This window comes from Giraffa tippelskirchi, chromosome X, assembly GCF_054371585.1.
Source record: "Giraffa tippelskirchi isolate mGirTip1 chromosome X, T2T-mGirTip1v1.2.pri, whole genome shotgun sequence".
Classification (NCBI taxonomy): domain Eukaryota; kingdom Metazoa; phylum Chordata; class Mammalia; order Artiodactyla; family Giraffidae; genus Giraffa; species Giraffa tippelskirchi.
The window spans coordinates 71,070,841-71,093,467 of NC_137289.1; the positions used below are offsets into that span (position 1 = coordinate 71,070,841).

The 22,627-nt window shown below is 47.0% G+C and overlaps 1 non-coding gene across 1 annotated transcript; it reads right to left on the reverse strand.

The window, feature by feature from the left end:
• Nucleotides 1-2,149: 2,149 nt before the first annotated feature.
• LOC145537345 (U6 spliceosomal RNA) lies at nucleotides 2,150-2,256 on the reverse strand. Its single transcript, XR_014076364.1, has one exon. It is a non-coding gene; the product is annotated as a U6 spliceosomal RNA (small nuclear RNA).
• Nucleotides 2,257-22,627: the final 20,371 nt, after the last annotated feature.

The following is a 22,627-nucleotide window of genomic DNA, read 5'->3' on the forward strand; positions in this document are numbered from 1 at the left end:
AGTTCCATCTGGGTCATTCACAGCACCCAAGGCATGGTGTCTACTAATATACTCTTCCTACAGTGTCTTTTAATACCATGTGGATTAGTCCAAGGCAATTAGCATCATTACTATAGATATTAAGAAGAGGTGGCAAGAATACACAGAAGAACTGTACAAAAAAGATCTTCACGACCCAGATAATCACGATGGTGTGATCACTCACCTAGAGCCAGACATCCTGGAACGTGAAGTCAAGTGGGCCTTAGAAAGCATCACTACGAACAAAGCTAGTGGAGGTGATGAAATTCCAGTTGAGCTATTTCAAATTCTGAAAGATGATGCTGTGAAAGTGCTGCACTCAATATGCCAGCAAATTTGGAAAACTCAGCAGTGGCCACAGGACTGGAAAAGGTCAGTTTTTGCTCCAATCCCAAAGAAAGGCAATGCCAAAGAATGCTCAAACTACCACACAATTGCACTCATCTCACATGCTAGTAAAGCAATGCTCAAAATTCTCCAAGCCAGGCTTCAGCAATACGTGAACCATGAACTTCCAGATTTTCAAGCTGGTTTTAGAAAAGGCAGAGGAAGCAGAGATCAAATTGCCAATATCTGCTGGATCATCGAAAAAGCAAGAGAGTTCTAGAAAAACATCTATTTCTGCTTTATTGACTATGCCAAAGCCTTTGACTGTGCAGATCACAATAAACTGTGGAAAATTCTGAAAGAGATGGGAATACCAGACCATGTGACCTGTCTCTGGAGAAACCTGTATGCAGGTCAGGAAGCAACAGTTAGAACTGGACATGAAACAACAGACTGGTTCCAAATAGGAAAAGGAGTCCGTCAAGGCTGTATATTGTCACCCTGCTTATTTAACTTATATGCAGAATACATCATGAGAAACACTGGGCTGGAAGAAACACAAGCTGGAATCAAGATTGCCGGGAGAAATATCAATCAAGTCAGATATGCAGATGGCACCAGCCTTATGGCAGAAAGTGAAGAACTAAAGGGCCTCTTGATGAAAGTGAAAGAGGAGAGTGAAACAGTTGGCTTAAAGCTCAACATTCAGAAAACTAAGATCATGGCATCTGGTCCCATCACTTCATGGGAAATAGATGGGGAAACAGTGGAAACAGTGTCAGACTTTATTTGGGGGGCTTCAAAGTCACTGCTGATGGTGATTGCAGCCATGAAATTAAAAGACACTTACTCCTTGGAAGGAAGGTTATGGGCACCCTAGATAGCATATTTAAAAGCAGAGACATTACTTTGCCAACAAAGGTCCATCTAGTCAAGGCTATGGTTTTTCCAGTGGTCATGTATGGATGTGAGTGTTGGACAGTGAAGAAAGCTGAGTGCCGAAGAGTTGATGCTTTTGAACTGTGGTGTTGGAGAAGACTCTTGAGAGTCCCTTGGGCTGCAAGGAGATCCAATCAGTCCATCCTAAAGGAGATCAATCCTGGATGTTCATTGGAAGGACTGATGTTGAAGCTGAAACTGCAATACTTTGGCCACCTCATGCGAAGAGTTGACTCATTGGAAAAGGCCCTAATGCTGGGTGGGATTGGGGGCAGGAGGAGAAGGGGACGACGGAGGATAAGATGATTGGATGACATCACTGACTCATTGGACATGCGTTTGGGTAGACTCCAGGAGTTGGTGATGGACAGAGAGGCCTGGCGTGCTGCAGTTCACGGGGTCGCAAAGAGTCGGACATGACTGAGCGACTGAACTGAACTGAACTTTAGTTGAATTTGGTTTGATTAAGTCTTGGCCTCTGTTGCAATGTTCAATGTCATCTCTGATTTTCTGGCATGTTACTTACATTGTTGTATTGAAAATTAATTTACTTTCTAGTAAAATTTCAAATGCTTTGACTTTAAATAGTGGTACAAAGTTTTCTACATTGACATCAAATACTGCAATGTGTTTTACCCAAAACAGGGTCGCTTTCCCGGGGAACCAGCCCATAATCCCAAAATGGGGGATAATTATGGTTTCCACATTACAATCCTATCCATAGGACCAATTCAACTTTCATCAGCTGCCCAAGCTTCGTGCAAATGAGTTTCTCCATTCTAATGCAGTTTTCTTTTTCTGGAGCCATCACTGGGGCTTTCCCTCATATTAAAAACCTTCGTGGATTTATTTTATTTTATTTTATTTTATGGAACGCTTCACGAATTTGCGTGTCATCCTTGTGCAGGGGCCATGCTAATCTTCTCTGTATTGTTCCAATTTTAGTATATGTGCTGCCGGAGCGAGCACCCTTCGTGGATTTAAAGTGACAAGATGACTATGATCTGGGTGGCTTTTTCTGTGTGGTTTCTTTCACTGGGGATGTTTTCAGTGCTTTTCCACGTTGTTCCATGTGTTATTTGTTCATTGTGCTTACAAACATATAACAATTTATCATTTGAGTCCTTTTAAGTATGCACTTCTATAGCATTAACTGCACTCACATTGTTGTAAAAATTTTCCCCACCATTCATCTCCAGAATCTTTTCCTTTTCCTGACGTGACACTGTAACCATTAAACACTCACCACCCTCAATCCCTGGCCATCTTATTCTACTTGGAATTTGTCTTATATGGATATCTCATACTAGTGGATCATAGCACATTTTTCCTTTTGTGTCCAGCTTGTTTCACTTCGCATAATGACTTGAGGTTTCATCCACATTATAGCATGTGTGAGAGTTATCTTGTTTTTAAAGGTTGAATCATATTCCATTGTGTTTTTACTACATTGTGCTTATCCAGTCATCTGTTGAACACTTGTGTTGCTTCCACCTTTTGGCTACTGTGAATAATGCTGCTATGAATATTGGGTTTGAATATCTGTTCCAGTTCTTGGTTTTAAATATTTTGGGTGTATAACCTGGACCGGAATTGGTAGATTTCATGTTAACTCTGTGTTTAAGTTTTTGATAATCCCCCTGCTGTTTTCTGCAGCTGTGGCACTATTTTACTATATTCCTTTACATGGCAAAATAACACATGGATGGATTACTATGTATGGATCTACCCTATTTGCTCTTCCATTCACCTGTTTGTGGACATTTTCATTGTTTTGAACTTGGGCTCTCAAGAACACTGCTGCTGTGAATATTGGTGTGCAAGTTTATATTTGAACACCTGTTTTAAATTCTTTGGATGTATATCTAGGAGTGGAGTTGCCAAAACATATGATAATTCAGTTCAGTCACTCAGTCATGTCCGATTCTTTGTGACCCCATGGAATGCAGCACACCAGGCTTCCCTATCCATCACCAACTCCCAGAGCTTGCTCAAACTCATGTCCATCGAGTTGGTGATGCCATCCAACCATCTCAACCTGTTATCCTCTTCTGCTTCTGCCTTCAGTCTTACTCAGCATCAGGGTCTTTTCCAGTGAATCAGTTCTTCACATCAGGTGGCCAAAGTATTGCAGTTTCAGCTGAAGCATCCGTCCTTCCAATGAATATTCAGGGATGATTTCCCTTAGGATTGACTGGTTGGATCTCCTTGCAGTTCAAGAGGTTCCCAAGAGTCTTCTCCAACGCCACAGTTCAAAAGCATCACTTCTTAGGCATTTGGTTTTCTTTGTAGTACAGCTCTAACATCGATACATGACTAGTGGAAAAACCATAGCTTTGCATACACAGACCTTTGTTGGGAATGTCTCTGCTTTTTAATATGCTGTCTAGGTAGGTCATAACTTTTCTTCCAAGGAGCAGGCGTCTTTTAACTTCATGGCTGCAGTCACCATCTGCAGTGATTTTGGAGCCTCCCGAAATGAAGTCTGTCACTGTTTCCATTGTTTCCCCATCTATTTGCCATAAAGTGATGGGACCAGATAACACGATCTTAGTTTTCTGAATACTGAATTTTAAAACAACTTTTTCACTCTCCTCTTTCACTTTCATCAAGAGGCTTTTTAGTTCTTCTTTTCTTTCTACATAAGAGTGGTGTCATCTGTGTATCTGAGATTATTGATATTTCTTCCGACAGTCTTGATTCCAGCTTGTGCTTCATCCAGCCCCAGGATTTCACATGATGTACTCTGCATATAAGCTAAATAAGCAGGGTAACAATATACATCCTTGCCGTAATCCTTTCCCGATTTGGAACCAGTCCATTGTTCTATGTCCAGTTCTAGCTCTTGCTTCTTGACATGCATATAGATTTCTCAGGAGGCAGGTAAGGTGGTCTGGTATCCCCATCTCTAAGAATATTCCACAGTTTGTGGTGATCCACACAGTCTAAGGCTTTGGGTTGTAAATGAAACAGAAGTAGATGTTTTTCTGGATGTTTTTCACTCTTGCTTTTTCAATGATCCGACGGATGTTGGCAATTTGATCTCTGGTTCCTCTGCCTTTTCTAAATCCAGCTTGAACATCTGGAAGTTCATGGTTCATGTACTGCTGAAGCCTGGCTTGGAGAATTTTGAGCATTACTTTGCTAACGTGTGAGATGAATGCAACTATGCAGTAGTTGGAACATTCTTTGGCATTGCCTTTCTTTGGAATTGGAATGAAAACTGACCTTTTCCAGTCCTGTGGCCACTGCTGAGTGATATAATTATATTTTCATGTTTTTGATAAAATGCTGGTTTTACACACATAGATCGCACCATTTTACATCTTCACAAGTAAAGTTTGAGTTCCAATTTCTGTACCGTTTCGCCAACATTTGTCATTAGTCTTTATTGTTGATTTCCCCCACGTCCATCCTGAGTGCCTTATTAAGGAGGAAGTCATAATGTAGGACCCACATTTGAGGAGAGGGGAGTTAGTTTCACATGCTTGATGGACAGCTGAGTGTCCGTATCAATTATTTAGAATCTTTCTGCATAGAAAGTTTTATTCAACACTACTCTTATAACCTATGTTTTTTTTTTTTTTTTAACCTGTTTGGACACCTGAAAATTATTTTCAACTTTTGAGAGCTTCCCTGGTGGCTCAGACTGTAAAAGCATCTTCTTGCAATGTAGGAGAACTGGGTTTGATCCGTGGGTGGGGAAAATGTCCTGGAAAAGGAAATGGCAACCTATTTCAGTACTCTTGCCTGGAAAACTTCATGGATGGAGCAGCCTATTAGGCTGCAGTCCATGGGGTCGCAGAGAGTCAGACATGACTGAGAGACTTCACTTTCACTTTCTTTTGACTATAATCCAGCCAATTAGACTTCTCAGTTCATTCTTGCTTTGGCTTTTGAGAGCTTTTTCCGTGCTATCCTGATTTTATTTTTACATAATTCAGCTTTCATGGGGTCTTTTGGTTCTTCTTTCTCATATTTTAAGATTATACTGATTTTCATATTTACTGTCTCACTCCTAGTATCAGCCACATATTTAAAGTGTCCTTGTTCCTTTTTATTAAAAAAATGATAATAAAAATTTGCATGTGGGAACTTAATAATCTCACCAGAAAATGAATGGAAATACATACGGATGTATCCCAGACTATGCATACACATGGTTATGAAGATTTTCACATGGAGCTATGTGTTTTTGTATTAGGCTAAAGATAGTTTATAATGATGTCTCCAACCTGATCTCTTATGACACAGGTATTATAACCTTTTCCCTTTGTCTGCCTGTAACTTCCCACTCCAGTGGTAAGAAACCTGGCTTCCGCTACTTGTCATTTATCAAATTCAGTGCTTGCTCCATTAGATGGCTGCTACGGTAGTTTCGGTTCTGTTACATACAACACCCTGCAGAAAGAACTTACAGAGCCCATTGCTTATGTTTCATACATTTTGCCTTTGGCCTGCAGATTCTATTCATTTCCAAAGTGAACTTAGGTCAGATAATTTTGTCCTAACACTAGGAGTGGCTTTTGAAAAAATTTCTTCTTCTTTTTTAGTCTCTTTGCTGTGCTGTGGCATGTGGGATTTTAGGTCCCTGACCAGGAATTGAACCCACCTCTCCCTCATTGGTAACGTGGAATCTTAACCAGTGGCCTACCAGGGAAGTCTGAAGTTTTTCATATATTTTGCAATCTGTTAGATTCTTTGTTAAACTCTGCATTCCAGTCTTTGACACTCCCATAGCATAAATAAATAAATGTTAATAGGTAATAATTTACTTGTTGGGTTCTGAAAACAAACATCTGCGTGCTTAGACAAATGCATAGTGGCAGGTATTCATCATTAAAATACCATGTGAAATATTTCACCCACATATTCCATAAACTGTTTATCATGTCTGTTTTACCTTTCCTAAAATGTCTTATAAGGTCATACAGTGTATAGCACTTGAGGCTGGATTCCTTCACTTAGTAATATAAGTGTTAGATTTATGCTTTTCTTTTCTTTTCTTTTTAATAAATGTGTTGGTCGTTCATTCCTTTATATCTCTGAATACTATTGTATTGCATTATATGAGAGGAAAAATAATTTTCCCTCTACCCTCAATGTTCTTCATTGAGATTCTCGTAATGAAAGGGAGATTGACTGGAGAAAAACAATCAGAAGTTTAATATATGCCATGCATACCTTCTGTATAGTTGAAAGATACCTGGGAAAACTGAGTCACTTCCTGAAATGGTCCAAGACTTTACCTTAAATGCTATTATCAGCTAAGAATGAAAGAAGGAGGTTAGGGAATGGAAGAAGCCATTTAAGGGAGATTATTACGTGAAGCACAGTAAACAAAGGTATGGTGGTTATGCAGATTAACATCCAGGTCCATTCCATAGATCTTCTTGATATTTAGTCAAGTCATTTAGTCAAGCCAAGTCATTATTGATATTTAGTCATCCTCCATTTCCTTGTTCAGAGAGGGACACACCCTTACAGATGAAGATATCCTTAATAAATGTAAATCTACTTCATAAAATGGCATTTCTACTTGGTTTTCAAAGATTCCCCGAGGGCTGCTCCTTTTTAAATTAATCGGTCTAAAATAATCCTTTTGTCAAATGAGCATATTTTGGGTGTGCTGTTTTGTGCTCCCCTTGAAATGTCTGTGCCCTAATTTACCTATGAATACACATCTATGGGAAGATATCCTGATATTTTTAAGTTTTTATTTATTATGAATTATGAATCGAGCTCTTGTACATTACTTGATGCTAGATTTTATTTCAGTTTTCCAAAGCAGTTGTCTAAATACAAGAGGTGCACTTGTTGATTCCTAAGATGAGACTCTTTAGATTTGGAGAAATGTGCCAAACTGTCTTCCAAAGTTGACTGTACATGCATTCCACCAGCATCTTGAGTATACTCTTGTATGCTTATTTACAATCTCTTTATCTTCTTTGGACAGGTGTGTGTTTCAATCTTCATCAAATTTGGATGCTGTGGAGACAATCTTGAATAATTGAACTTTTCTAAGAATCTGTCCATTTCTTCCATTTATTGATTTTACTGACATATAGTTGTTCATAATAGTCTAATATAATCCATTTATTTCTGCATTGTCTGTTGTAACCGCTACCCAGGTGCAGGTTCTGGGAGGTGGGTTCACCATGGGGACTGCGGATGTGTGACCCCAATAGAGGGTCTACGAGGTGGGGTCACCCTTGAGACTGTGGACATGTGACCCCAGGTACAGTACTGGGAGGTGGGGTCAACCTGGAGACTGTGGATGTGTGAGCCTAGGTGTGGAGTCTGGGAGGTGGGGTCACCCGGGAGTGTGGACTTGTGAAGCCAGGTACAGGGTCTTGAGGGTGGGATCACCCTGGAGACTGAACATGTGATCTCTGGTACAGGATGTGGGGAGGGGTGTCATCTTTGAGACTGTGGATATGTGACCCCAGGTACAGGTCTAGAGGGTGAGGTCACCCTGGAGACTGTGGACGTGTGACCCTAGGTACAGGGCCTGGGGAGGGTTTCACCATGGAGACTAAATGTGTGACCCCAGGAAAAGGGTCTGGAGTGTGGGGTCACCCTTGAGACTGTGGACGTGTGTCTGCAGGTACAGGGTCTGGGAGGGTGTAACCCTGGAGACTGGGAATTGGACCTCAGGTGGAGGCACTGTGAGGTGTTGTCACCCCAGAGACTGAGGACGTGTGACTCTAGGTTCAGAGCCTGGGAGGGGTGTCACCCTGGAGACAGTGGACATCAGACCCTGGGTTCAGGATCTGGGTGTTGGGTCACCCTGGAGACTGTGGATGTGTGAACCCACAAACAGGGTCTTGAGTGTGGGGTCACTCTGGAGACTGTGGATGTGCAATCCCAGTTGCAGGGTGTAGGGAACGTGTTCACCATGAAGACGGTGGATGTGTGACCCCAGGTTCTGGTCTGGAGGGTGCAGTCACCCTGGAAACTGTGGACATGTGACCCCAGTTTCAGGGTATGAAAGGGTATCATCCTGGAAAGTGTGGATGTGTAACCCCATATTCAGGGTCTGGGGAGGAGCGTCATCCCATGGACAGGGACTGGGGTGGCCACCCTGGAGAATGTGGATATGTGACCCCAGGGGAACGGACAGGAAGAGGTACCCTGGGGAATGTGGACATGTGACTCCAAGTACAGTGTCTGGGAGGGATCACCCAGGGGACTATAGCTGTGTGACCCTAGGTATAGGGTTTGGGAGAGTGTCACCTTGCAGACTGTGGACATGTGACCCCAGGTGCAGGATCTGGGGTGAGGTCACTCTGGAGACTGTGGACAGGTGACAAATGTGCAGGGATAGGGGATGGGGTCACCTTGGAGACTGTGGACATGTGACCCCAGGTGCACTGTCTGGGAGGGACATCATACTGGAGACTGGACATGTGACCATAGATACAGGGTCTGAATGGGGTCACCCTAGACACGTGGATATCTTACCCCAGGTACAGGGTCTGGGGTGGGAATGACCCAGGAGACTCTGGACATGTGACCCTGACAGAGTCATTTCCTAGGCAGGTTGATAAGAAGTCCAGGGGTCCCCAAGGAGAGAGGGGTCTGGAATTCTCAAGAAGGAAGAAAGGACAAACTTTTTTTTCCCCTCTACATTCCTTAGGAATATATAACAATAATGTATCCTGCTTGAGGACAGTCTCTGGAAAAAACCTTCTGGATAATCCTGTTATCTTAAAATGTAAATTGTGGGAGTGGGTCTGGTGAGGTCTTTACAACCTCCAGACATTCTTTTGATTCAGTGTAATAACTAATTATAGAGTATATAGTTCCATCGCTAACACTAACAAGGGGGTAATATTTCTGCCCCCTTCTGATGCCTATATCAGAAGCTTTCTCTATCTCCTTTATACTTTAATAAAGCTTTATTACACAAAAGCTCTGAGCGATCAAACCTCGTCTCTGGCCTGGTATTGAATTCTTCTCCTCGAGAGGCCAAGAATCCCTGCGCCTCTTCGTGGTTCCGCAACAAGCTTTCAACCCCAGGTACAGTGTATGGAGGTTCACTCTGGAGACAGCAGACTTTTAACCACAGGTAAAGGGTCTTCAAGGAGTGTCACCCTAGAGAATGTGGACGTGTGAGCCCAGGTGCAGTGTGTGAAATGGAGTTCACGCTGGAGACTGTGGACATGTGAATCCAGCTGCAGGGTAGGGGAGGGCAGTCATCCTGGAGATTGTGGACGTGTGTGGCAACAAGTACAGGGTCTGGAGGGAGGGGGGTCATCCTGGAAACTGTGGACAACTCACTCGAGGTACAGATTATGAGAGGTAGGGTCACACTGGAAACTGAGGACATGTGATCTCAATTACAGAGTCTGGCAAGGGAGTTACACTGGAGCCTGTGGACATGTGACCACAGGTTCAGTGTCTGGGAAGTGACATCATACAGGAGACTGTGGACACGTGACCCCAGGTGCAGGGTCTGGGAGGGAGTCACCCTGGAGACTAAACGTGTGACCCCAGGTACAGCATTTTGGATGAGTCACTCTGGAGACTGTGGATATGTGATTCCAGGGGAAGTGTCTGCGAGGGGCTCACCTTGGAGACTGTGTATGTGTGACCCCAGGTACAGGGTGTGGAAGTTGGGGTAACCCTGGCGACTGTGCCCATGTGACACCGGTACAGCATCTGGGGAGGGTTGTCATCCTGGCCACCATGAAAATATGACCCCAGGTACAGGGTCTGAGATATGGGGTCACCCTGGAGACTGAGGCCAAGTAAACCGAGGTACAAAGTTTGGTGAGGGGGGTCACATTGGAGACTGTGGATGTGTAACCCCAGCTGCAGTGTCTGGGAGGGGTGTCACCCTGGAATCTATGGATGTGTGACCCCAGATGGAAGAGGGGAGTCACATTGGAGACTGTGGCCATGTGACCCAAGGTGCAGAGCCTGAGACATGGGGTCACACAGAAGACTGTGGATGTGTGACCCAGGTACAAGAAATGGGAGGGATGTTAACCTGGAGACTGTGGACATGTGAGACCAGGTGCACGAACTGGGAGGGGTTATAACCTGGTGAACATGGACGTGTGACCCTGCTTCAGGGTGTGTGAAGGGTGTCACTCTGGAGAATGTGGAAATCTGATTCCAGGGTTCCTCTAGAGTTGAAGTGGGGAACATGGGGTTCCTCTCAAGTTGTGGCGGGAAACTCGGGATTCCTCTTGAGTTGTATCAGGGGTCTCAAAGCTCCCCTCTAGTTGCCACGGGAACTCAGTGTTCTCTCCAATTGCAGCGTGGAACTTAGGGTTCCACTTGAGGCGTGGCAGGGAACTTGGGTTCCTCTCGAGTTGGGGGTTTACTCAGGGTTCTTCTCGACTTGTGGTGGGGCCTCCACTCGGGTTTCCTTGGGGCAATTCATCTCTAGCAGGGATGTGCAGGGTGGCTCCTTTCTTGTTGCAATGTGCGGGTGACTACTCACTAGTTTTGGCATGGGATTTCTCTAGGTGTGGTCAGGGTCAACTCTATAGTTGTGGTGGGCTCGATTCTCTCTAGTTGTGGTGTGAGGTTCATCTCTATTCGCAGCAGAGGGGCTTATCTCAATGTTTGATGTCCATTGGGTTCCTCTCGAGTAGTGGTGGAGGGCTCCTCTCAAGTTGAAGAGTCCTTTCTGGTTGGGGTGTGGGGGGTTCCATGGGGAAGGTCCTCTATTTTTGGCGATAGGGGTTCCTCACTAACATTAGTGGGATTTCCTCTCTCTAGTTGTGAAGGATACCACTCAACTTATTTCAGGGAGCTCATCTCTCTTTGTGGCAGAGCAGCTTCTCTCTAGGTGTGATGTCCTGGGTGAATCCACTCTAGTTTTTCTGGGGGAATCCGCTTCAGTTTTATCTGGGAAGCCCCAGTATCAGTATGGCCAGAGGCCCCTTTTCTTGTTATTGCCTAGGGCTCCTGTCAAATTGCAGCAGGGAACTCGGCGTGCCTCTTGAGTTACAGCAGGTGACTCAGGATTCTTTGGTTGTGGTGGAACCTCCTCTCAAACTTCAGTGGGGCAGATCCTTTCTAGTAGCACTGAGCAGGCTAGTCCCTGTCTACCTCCATTGTGTGGGAGGCTACTCTCTAATTGTGGCATGAGGCTCCACTCTAGTTGCAGTGGGGGTCCACTCTTTATTTGTGGTGGATCAGCTCCTCTCTACTTGTCATTTACAGACTCCTCTCTAGTTGTGTCAGGGGGCCTCTTTAGTTGTGGTAGTTGGGCTCCTCTCTAGTTGTGGTAGAGTGCTCTCCTCAAACTGTGATGGGGGTGGCTACTGTCTGGTTGTGATGCGAAGGGGCACTTTTTCTAGCTTTAATGTGCAGGAGGCTACTCTCTAGTTGTGGCAATGGGAGGCCTCTTTAGTTGTAACATGGTGGGCTCCACTCTACTTGTGGAAGGAGGCTTCTGTCTAATTGTGATGTGTGGGTATGAGCCTCTCTAATGGCAATGTTAAGGGGGGATTATCTCTCATTGTAACAGGGGTCTCCTCTCTAGCTGCAGTGTTGGCCTCCTCTTTGGTTTTGATCCGTATAGGAATTCCACTCTAGTTGTGATGTGCATGGGCACTTTTTTCTAATTGTGATGTGTGAGATGCGCTCATATCTACCTGTGGGAGGGGTGTCCACTCTAGTTGTGGCAGTGGTTCTCCACTCTAAATGCAATGTAAGGGAGGGCAGGGTACCTCTCTAGTTTCGGCGGTGTGCTCCTCTAGTTGTGCCTGAGGGTAAACTCTCTAGTTGTGGTGTGTATTCAACTCTCCAGTTTTGGCAGTTGGACTTCTCTCTAGTGGTAATGTGCTGAGGTGCTCCTCCCTAGGTGTGCTGTGCCTGGGGAAATCCTCTTTAGCTGTGGAGTGGGAACTCCTTTCTTGTTGCATTAAACTGTGTAGCTCTTCTCTAGATGAAGTTTTCTGGCTCATCTCTATTTGTGATTTGATGGGCTACTCTCTAGTAGTGGTGTAGAGCCACCTCTCTAGATGAGGTGTAGGAGATTGCTCCTCTCTTGGGGCAGGGTGTGGGGCCTCCTTTCTTCATGTGGTGTCTGGGTGGGCTCCTTTCTTGTTGCAGTGTGTGGGATCCTCTCTAGTTGTGGTGGGGGAGACTTGATGTTTCTCTCGAGGTGAGGTGGGGCCTCCACTCGAGTTTTGGTGGGAGGTGGCTTCTGTTTAGTTGTGATGTGTAGATGGCTAAACTCCCTGTGGTATGGGACTCCTCTCTAGTAGGTGTGGGGGGTCAACTCTTAGTTGTGTTGGTTTGGCTTCCCTCTAGTTGTGGTGTGCAGTCTCCTTTCAAGTTGTGATAGGGATCTCTTCTCTATTTATGCTGTTTGGGAGGCACCTCTAAAGCTGCAGTGGAATGTTCCTCTCCAATTGGGAAGGGGGTTTTCTCTCTGGTAGCAGTGTGCACAGGCGCTCTTTCCAGGTGTGATATTTGCGAGCCTACTCTAATTTTGGCACAGCCCCTCCTCTTTAGTTGCGGCATGGGAGCCTCCTCTCTAGTTGTGGAAGGAGGCTTCTGAGTAATTGTGATGTGTAGAAATGCTCCTCTCAAGTGGCAATGTTCAAGGGGCTGCTCTCTAGTTGCGGCATGGGGTCTACTCTATAGATGTGGTGAGGTTACTCCTCTCAGATTGTGGTAGGGGAATGCGCTCGACTTGCAGCAGAGGATCATCTCTATTTGTGGTGGAGGGGACCCTCTCTAGGTGCAATGTCCAGGGTTTCGTCTCTTGTTGTGGTGGTGGGACACTCTCCAGTTTTGGCGGGTAGGCTCTTTTCTCGTTGTGACCATGGGCTTCTCTTGAGCTGCAGCATAGGCCTCCTCTCAAGTTTACCAGGGGCCTTGGGGCTCCTCTCTACTTGGGGTGGTGATTCCTCTGAGGGTCCTATGTGGGGAGTTTGTTCTATCTACTTGTGGCATTGGGGGTTCTTCACTAGTTTTCACGGGGTTCCTGCACTCTAGTTGTGACAGGCTCACCTCAAGTTACTTCAGGTTCCTCATCTCTATTTGCAGCAGAGGGGCTCATTCCTAGGCGCAATGTGCTGGAGGGCTCCTATCTACTGTTGGCAGGGGAATCCTCTCCAGTTTTGGTGGAGGTGCTCCTAGCTTTGTCACTGGGGGCTCTTTCCTTGTGATGGCATAGGGCTCCTCTCGAGATGCGGCAGAGGACTCGGGGTTCCTCTCAATTTGGGACAGGTGACTTGGGGTTCCTTTAGAGTTGTGGTGGGGCCTCCTCTTGAGCTGCATGGGGCAGCTCCTCTCTAGTAGCGATTAGCAGGCTGCCTCCTGTCTACTTGTGATGTGAGTTAGGCTATTGTATAGTTAGAGCATGGGACTCCACTCTAGTTGCAGTGGGGTCAACTGATGTTTTTGTTTCCACTCCTCTCTAGCTGTGGTTTGGACTCCTCTCTGGTTGTGGTTTGCAGACTCCTCTTTAGTTGTGGCAGGGTAGGACTCCTCTTTAGTTGTGGTATGACGCTACCTCTCTTGTTGCAGTAGAGTTCTCCTCTCGAATTATGGTGGAGGTGGCTCCTCTTGGGAATCCTCTCGAGTTGCCTCAGTGCTTGGGGCTGGTCTCAATTTGCAACAGGGAACTCAGTGTTCCTCTTGAGTCGCAGTAGGGGAATTGGGTCTCTTCTCCAGTTGAGGTGGGTAATTCAGGGTTCTTCCCAAGTTTCAGCAGGAAACTCAGGATTCCTCTTGAGTTGTGATGGGGAAACTCGGTGTTCACCTCGAGTTGCAACAGGGGAGTCAGGTCTCCTCTCGAGTTGAGGCGAGAAACTTGGGTTTCCTCTCGAGTTGCAGCAGGGGAGTCAGGCCTCCTCTCAAGTTGTGAGAGGGAACTCAGGGTTCCTCTCTAGTGGCAACAGGGGACTTGGGTTTCCACTCGAGTTGTGGCTGGTAACACTGGGTAGCTCTCAAGTTGTAGCATTAATCTTGGTGTTCTTTTCGAGTTACAGCAGGGTACTCAGAGTTCCTCTCGAGTTGTGGCAAGAACTCTGGGTTCCTCTTGAGTTGCAGTGCGGGCCTCAGGGTTCCACTTGAGCCGTGGTGAGGAACTCAGTTTTCTTCTCAAGTTGGGGGACTATACATGGTTCCTCTCATGTTGTGATGGGGCCTCCTCTCGTGATGTCTTGGGGTGACTGGTCTCTAGTAGGGATGTGCAGGTTGGCTTCTCTCTTGTTACAATATGCGGGTGATTACTCACTAGTTTTGGCATGGGACTTCTCTCTAGATATGGTCGGGGTCAACTCTGTAGTTGTGGTGGGTTCAATTATCTCTGGTTGTGGTCTGCAAGCTCCTGTCTAGTTGTGTTGTGAGGGTGTCTCTATTAGCAGCAGAAGAGATCCTCTCTATGTGTGATGTCCAGCAGGCTCCTCTCGAGTTGCCAGGCTGTGTCCTCTCTAGTTGGGGTGTGGGTGGCTCCATGCGAAAGATCCGCTCTACTTTTGGCACTAGAGGTTCCTAGTATTAGTGGACTTGCTTCTCTCTAGTTGTGAGTGACTCCACTCGATTTAATTCAGGGAGCTTATTTCTATTTGCTGCATAGGGACTTCTCTCTAGATGTGATGTCCTGGGGGACTCCACTCTATTTCTGCCTGGGGAATCCACTACAGTTTTTTCCAGGGGAGCTCCTCTGTCATTTGGCCAGGTTATCCTTTCTTGTTACAACATAGTGTTCCTGTCAGATTGCAGTGGGGAACTTGGCATTTCTGTTGAGTTTCAGCACGGGACTCAGGGTTCCTCTAAGTTATGGGGGAGCCTCCTCTTGAATCACACTGGGGCAGATCCTCTAGAAGTGATGTGCAGGCTGGCTCCTGTCTTGTTGCAATTTGTGGGACTCTACTCTCTAGTTGCAGCATGGGGCTCCATTCCAGTTGCATTGGGGATCCACTCTTTATTTGTGGTGGGTCAGTTCCTCTCTAGTTGTCATTTCCAGACTCCTCTCTAGCTTTGGCAGGGGGGCTCCTCCTCTCTAGTTGTGGCAGGGGAGGGGGTCCTCCGTAGTTGTGTAGTTGGGCTCCTCTCTAGTTGTGGTAAAGAGCTCTTCTCAAATTGTGATGGGTGCGGCTCCTCTCTGGTTGTGGTGTGAAGGGGCCTTTTTCTACTTGCAATGTGCAGGAGGCTACTCTCTAGTTATGGTAGTGGGTGTTTTCTTTAGTTGTGGCATGGTGGGCTCCTTTCTACTCGTGGCAAAGGGCTTCTGTCTAGTTGTGATATGTGGGTATGCTCCTCTCTAATGGCAATGTTCAGGGGGGCTTATCTCTAGTTGTGGCAGAGGTCTCCTCTTTAGTTGCAGTGTTGGCCTCCTCCGTGTGGGAGTTCCACTCTAGTTTTGATGTGCATGGGCACTTTTCTCTAATTGTGATGTGTTGGACACACTCCTATCTACCTGTGCAAGGGTTATTCACTTAGGTTATGACAGTGGTGCTACACTCTAGTTGTGATTTAAGGCGGAGGTGGCACCTCTGTAGTTGCAGCGATATGCTCCTTACGCCTGAATGTCAGTTATCTATTTGTGGCAATGTATTCAACTCCAGTTTTGGCAGTTGGGATTCACTCTAGTGGTGAAGTGCTGTGGTGTTCTTCCCTAGTTGCATTCTTCCTGGGGTTGTCCTCTCTTGTTTTGGAGTGGGAACTCCTGTTCGTTGCATTATGCTGTGCTGCTCCTCTCTAGGTGCAGTTTGCTGGCTCATCTCTATTTGTGGTTTGAGTGTCTACTCTCTAGTATTGGAGTGGATCCTCTTCTCTAGATGTGGTGTTCAAGACTGCTTCTCTCTAGGGGCAGGGTGTAGGTCCTCCTTTCTACATGCAGTGTCCGGTTTGGCTCCTCTCTTGTTGCAGTGTTGGGCTCCTCCCAAGTTGTGGTGGGGGACTCCAATCGAGTTGCGTTGGGGGACTTGTTGTTCCTTCGAGTCGAGGTAGGGCCTCCACTCAAGTTTTGGCGGGGTGGCTCCTCTCTAGTAGCAGTGTGCAGGGTTGCTTCTGTTTAGTTTCGATGTGTGGGTGGCTAAACTATCTGTGGCATGGGGCTCCTCTATAGTTGGTGTGGGGGGTCAACTCTTAGTTGTGTTGGGTGGGCTCCTCTCTAGTTGTGGTGTGCAGGCTCCTCTCGAGTTGTGTTAAGGGAGGTCTTCCCTAGTTGTAGTGTTCGGAGGGCACCTCTAGAGTTGTGGTGGAGTGTTCCTCTCGAATTGTGGTGAGGGTTTGCTCTCTGGGAGTGATGTGCACAGGCATTCTTTCCAGGTGTGATATCCATGAGCCTACTAATTTTGACATGGCCTCTCGTCTTTAGTTGTGGCGTCTGTGCCTTCTCTCTTGTTTTGGCTGGAGACTTCTGTCTAATTGCATTGTGCTGGAATACTCCTCTCAAGTGTTGATGTTCAGGGAGCTGCTCTCCATTTGTGGCGTGTGGTCTACTTGCTAGTTTTGGCTAGTTTGTTCCTCTCTGACATTTGTAGGGGCATCTACTCAACTTGCAATAGTGGGTTCGTTTCTTTTTGCTGTGGAGGTGACCCTGTCTAGGTGCAATGTCAGAGGTCTCCTCTCTAGCTGTGGTAGGGGTGATACTCTCCAGTTTTGGTGAGTGGGCTCCTCTCTCATTGTGGCCATTGGCTTCTCTTGAGTTGTGGCATAGGCCTCCTCTCAAATTCAGGAGGGGTTTGGGGCTCCATTCTCATTGCAGGTTTCCTCATCTGGGGGTTCTCTGTGGAGTGAGTATTCGCTCTACTTGTTGTTTGGGGGCTCCTAACATTTTTTTTTTTCATGGGGTTGCTCCACTCTGGTTGTGATGGGCTTCTCTCGAGTTACTTCATTGGCTTCATCACTGTTTGCGGCACAGGGGCTCCTCTCTAGGTGCAATGTGCCAGAGGGCTCCTCTCTAGTTTTGGCAAGGAAATTCTCTCCAGTTTTGAGGGGGATGGCTCCTAGTTTCATCGCTGAGGGCTCCTTCCTTGTGATGGCAAAGGACTCCAGTCGAGTTGTTGTGGAGGACTTGGTGTTTCTCTCGAGTTGTGACAGGTGACTTGGGGTTCCTTTAGATTTGTGGAGGGGCATCCTCTCAAGCTGCATGGGGTAGCTCCACTCTAGTAGCAATTAGTAGGCTGGCTCCTGTCTATTTGTGATGTGTGGTATGCTACTGTATAGTTACTGTATAGGGTTCCACTCTAGTTGCAGTGGGGGTCAACTGACATCTTTGTTTCTGCTCCCCTCTAGTTGTGGTTTGAAGACTCGTCTACAGTTGTGGCAGCAGAGGGGTGGGCTCCTCTTTAGTTGTGGTATGGGGATTCCTCTCTAGATGTGGTAACATACTCTTCTCGGACTGTGGTGAGGGTGCCTCTTCTCAGGTTGTGATGTGAAAGGGCACTTTTTCCAGTTGTGAGTTGAAGGAATATATGCTCTAATTGTAGCAAGGGACATCCTCTTTTGTTGTGGTGTGTTGGCCTCTTCTCTACTCATAGCTGGGGGCTTATGTTTAGCTGTGATGTGTTGATGTGCTTCTCTCTAGTAGAAATGATCAGCAGGGCTAATTCTCCCCTCTAGTTGTGGTGTGGGGCTCCCTCTTATTACGATCTGAGTGAAAGGTTCTCTCTAGTTGTGGAGCCCTTTTCTCTAGTTGTCTTGTGTAGGCTCCTCTCTAGTTGTGGAAGGGTGCTCCTTTCTAGTTGTGACAGGAGACTCTGAGCTAGCTGCAGGGTGCACGAGGCTCTCAAATTGTGGCTGGGACTCCTCTCCAGTTGTAGCATGAGGCACCTCTCGAGTTTTGGTGAGGGGCTCATCTGAAATTGGAGATTGAAATGGCAACCAACTCCAGTACTCGTGCCTGGAAAATCCCATGGATGGAGGAGCCTGCTAGGCTACAGTCCATGGGGTTGCAAAGAGTCAGACACTACTGAACGAATTAACTTTCAATTTTCATCATAGGCCCACGGTGGCTGAGATGGTAAAGAATCTGCCTGGGATGCAGGAGACCTGCGTTTGATCCCTGGATCGGGAAGATCCCCTGGAGAAGTGCATGGCAACCCACTCTGGTATTCTTGCCTGTAGAATCCCATGCACAGAAGAGCCTGGCTAGCTACACAGTCCATGGGGTCACAAAGAGTCAGAGACGACTGAGCAGCTAACACATGATCATCTGTAATTGTGGTGAGGGACTCCTTTCTATCTGTGGCATGGTGCCTCCTTTCTAGTTGTGTTGTGCTGGTGAGCTCCACTTAAGTTTCAGTGGGCAGCTCCTCTCTAGGTGTGATGGTGGACTCATCTATAGCTGTAATATGGGGGACTCTTTCTAGCTGCAGTGCATAGGGTCCTCTCTAGTCGTAGTGAGGTGCTCTTCTTTAGTTGTGATGTCTGTGGGGATTCCTCTCTCATTGCGATGTGCAGGGGGTCTCCTCTCTAGTTGTGACGTGAGGCTTGTCTCTCTTTGCAGTGAATGGGCTCCTCTCTAAATGTAATGTCCAGAGGGCTCCTCTCCCGTTGTGGATGGGGGCTTCTCTTGAGTTGGGTCGAAGATCTCCTCTAGAGTTTTCACAGGGTACTTGGAACTCCTCTTGAGATGTGGTTGTGCCTCCTCTAGCATTTGTCATGTGGGGAGCTACATGGCAAGGGGTCTTCTCTACTTTTTGCGCTATGGTTCCTCACTCATTTTGGTGTGGTTGACTCCCTCTAGTTGTGACGGGTGGTCAACTCTCTAGTTGTGGTGAGGGAACTCCTCTCCGGTTTCATTGGGCGGGGATTTTCCTCAATAGTTGTGGTTTGTCTGGGGGTCTTCTCCACATGAGGAAAGCAGGCTCTTCTGCAGTTTCAGCGGGATGCTTGTCTATTGTTGTCAAGGCGGGCTCCACTCTAAGTCTAATTCCAGGTTCTCCTATTTAGTTGTGGGGGACTTCTCTCTAGTTGTGTTGTGCGGGCTCCTCTCTAGTGGTGGCAGGATGCAACTTTCTTATTGTGGTAAAGGACTCCAAGATAATTGCGTTGTTCATGGGTCTCTCTAGTTGTGGTAGGGGTATCTCTGTATTTGCAGTCATGGGCTCCTCCTTATTTGTCTCAGGAGACAGATATCATTTTGCTGTGGGAGCTCTGGGCTCCTCTAAAAGGAGGCAGAGGATCCTGTCGAGATGAAGCAGGAGGCTCCTCTGGAGTTCCTTTGGGGGGCTCCTCTCTAATGGTGGTTGGGGACTCCTCTCTACCTGTGGCATGGGGGTTTCTTTCTAGTTGTGGTGTGCTGGTGAGCTCCTCTCGAGTATCAGTGGGGGCTCTTCTCTAGTTGTGGGTGATAATCTCTAGCTGTGGTGTGGCTGCTCCCTTCTATTTGTGGTGTGCTGATGGGCTACTCTCTAGATGTGATGTGCAGGCTCCTTTCTAGTTATGATGAGGGTCTCTTTAGTTGCAATATCTGATGGGAGTCCTCTCTCATTGCAATGTGCAAATGCTTCCTTTCTTATGGTGGGGTAGCTCGTCAATATTTGCCACAGTATGACTCCACTCTAGGTATAATGTGTGGGGACATCGTCTCACATTTTGTCCAGTGGCTTTTCTCGAGTGGCGGTGGAGTTCTTTTCTTGAGTTGTGGCAGTGTACTCAGGGCTCCTCTCGAGTTGCAGTAGTCCCTCCTCTTAGGTTGTGATGGGGGGCTGTGCAGGTGGTTCTGCTCTTCTTTTGACACTAGGTGTTCCTTACAAATTTTAGCATGGTTACTCCTCTCTACTTGTGAGGATCTCCTCTCAATTTACTTCAGGGTGGTCCTCTCTGTTTGCAGCAGAGGAGCTCTTCTCTACATATTGTGTCTTGGTGAACTCCTCTCTACATATGGTGGGGGAAATATGTCCAGTTTTGGTGGAGGTCACCTCTGTCATTGTGGCCAGTGACTCCTCTCGTGTTGCAGCAAAGAACTTTGTGGTACCTCTCTAGTTGCCTTGGCAGTGGTGTTTCTCAATCGTTGCAGTATGCAGGGGACTCTATACATATGCAGTGTGCAGACTCCTCTCTCATTTTGGCGTGTGGTCAACAAGCAGGCTGTGGCTAGGGGCTCTATCTAGTTGCACTATACTAGGGGTTTCGATCTAGTTGTGTGGTGGCTCTTTCAAGTTGTTGCAGTCGTTACTCTAGTTGCTGTGAGCAAGGCGCTACTCTCTAGTTGAGGTGGGATATCCAATCTAGTTTTATCCAGAAGGCTCCTCTCTAGTTGCAGTGGAGGTCAACACACTATTTGTGGTTAGGGTATCTGGTGTTGGGTTAGGGTTAGTGTGTCATGTTAGGTTTAGGGTTATGGTTATGGTTAGGGTTAAGGATAGGGATAGGTTTAGGGTTAGGGTTAGGGTTCGGGTTAGTGTTAGGGTGGGGGGTTAGGACTTGGGTTAGGGTAGGTTGTCGGGTTAGCGTGTCGGGTTAGGGTGTCGGGTTAGCATGTCGGGTTAGGGTTAGCGTGTCGTGTAAGGCTTAGGGTGTGGTTAGGGTTAGGGTTTGGGTGTCGGGTTAGGGTTAGGGTTAGGGTGTCGCGTTAGGTTTAGGGTGTCGTGTTAGGGTTAGGGATAGGGTTAGGGTTAGGGTGTCGGGTTAGCTTTAAGGTTAGGGTTAGGGATAGTGTTAGGTTTAGGGTTAGGGTTACGGTTTGGGTTTGGGTTAGGGTTAGGGTTAGGGTGTCAGGTTAGGGTGTCCAGTTAGTGTGTCGGGTTAGGGTTAGGGTGTTGGGTAAGGGTTAGGGTTAGGGTTTGGGTGTCGGGTTAGGGTTAGGATGTCTGGTGTTGGGTTAGGGTTAGGGTGTCAGGTTAGGTTTAGGGTTAGGGTTAGGGTCAGGGTTAGGGTTAGGGTGTTTGGTGTCGGGTTAGGGTTAGGGTTATGCTTAGGGTGTCGGGTTAGGGTTAGGGATAGTGTGTTGTGTTAGGGTTAGGGTTAGGGTTATGGATAGGGATAGGGTTAGGGTTAGTGTTAGGGTTAGGTTTAGGTTTAGGGTTCGGCTTAGGGTTAGGGTGGCAGGTTAGGGCTTGGGATAGGCTTAGGGTGTCGGGTTAGGGTGTCGGGTTAGCGTGTTGGGTTAGGGTTAGGGTATCCTGTAAGTCTTAGGGTGAGGGTTAGATTTAGGGATTGGGTGTCGGGTTAGGGTTAGGGTTTCTGGTGTCGTATTAGGCTTAGGGTTAGGGTTAGCATGAGGGTGCGGCGTTAGGGTTAGGGTTAGGGTGTCGGTTTAGGGTTAGGGTGTCGAGTTAGGGATAGGGATAAGGTTACGGTTAGGGTGTCGGGTTAGGGTTAGGGTGTCTGGTGTCGGGTTATGATTAGGGTTAGGGTTAGGGTGTTGTGTTAGGGTTAGGGTTAGTGATAGGGTTAGGGTTAGGGTTTGGGTGTCGGGTTATGGTTAGGCTGTCTGGCGTTGGGTTAGGGTTAGGGTTAGCGTGTCGTTTTAGGGTTAGGGTGTCGTGTTAGGATTAGGGTGTCGGGTTTGGATTGTGGTGTTGGGTGAGGGTTAGGGTTAGGGATATGGTTAGGGTTAGGGATAGGGTTAGGGTTGGGGTTTGGGTTTCGAGTTAGGGTTAGGGTGTTTGGTGTCAGGTTAGGGTTAGGGTAGGTTTAGGGTTAGGGTTAGGGTCAGGGTTAGGGTTAGGGTGTTTGGTGTCGGGTTAGGGTTAGGGTTACAGATAGGGATATGTTTAGGGTTAGGGTTAGGGATAGGGTTCGGGTTAGGGTTAGTGTGGCGGGTTAGGAAGTTGGGTTAGGGTTAGGGTGTTGGGTTAGGTTGTCGGGTTAGGGTGTCGGGTTAGCGTTTTGGGGTAGGGTTAGGGTATCATGTAAGGCTTAGGGTGAGGGTTAGGGTTAGGGTTTGGGTGTCGGGTTAGGGTTAGCATTAGGGTGTCTGGTATCAGGTTATGTTTAGGGTTAGGATGTGGCGTTACGGGCAGGGTAAGGGTTAGGGTGTCTGTTTAGGTTTAGGGTGTCGAGCTAGGGTTAGGGATAGGGATAGGGTTAGGGTTAGAGTATCGGTTTAGGGTTAGGGTGTCGAGTTAGGGTTAGGGATAGGTATAGGGTTAGGGTTAGTGTTAGGGTTAGGGTTAGGGCTTGTGTGTCGGGTTAGGGTTAGGGTGTCTGGTGTCGGGTTAGGGTTAGGGTTAGTGTTAGAGTGGCAGGTTAGGGTTAGGGTTTGGGTGTCAGGTTAGGGTTACGGTGTCTGGTGTAGGGTTATGGTAATGGTTAGGGTTAGGGTTAGGGTTTGGGTGTCGGGTTAGCGTTAGGTTTAGAGTTAGGGTTATGGTTCGGGTTAGCGATAGGGTTAGGTTTAGGGTTTGTGTGTCGTGTTAGGATTAGGCTGTCTGGTATCGGGTTAGGGTTAGGGTTAGGGTGTCGT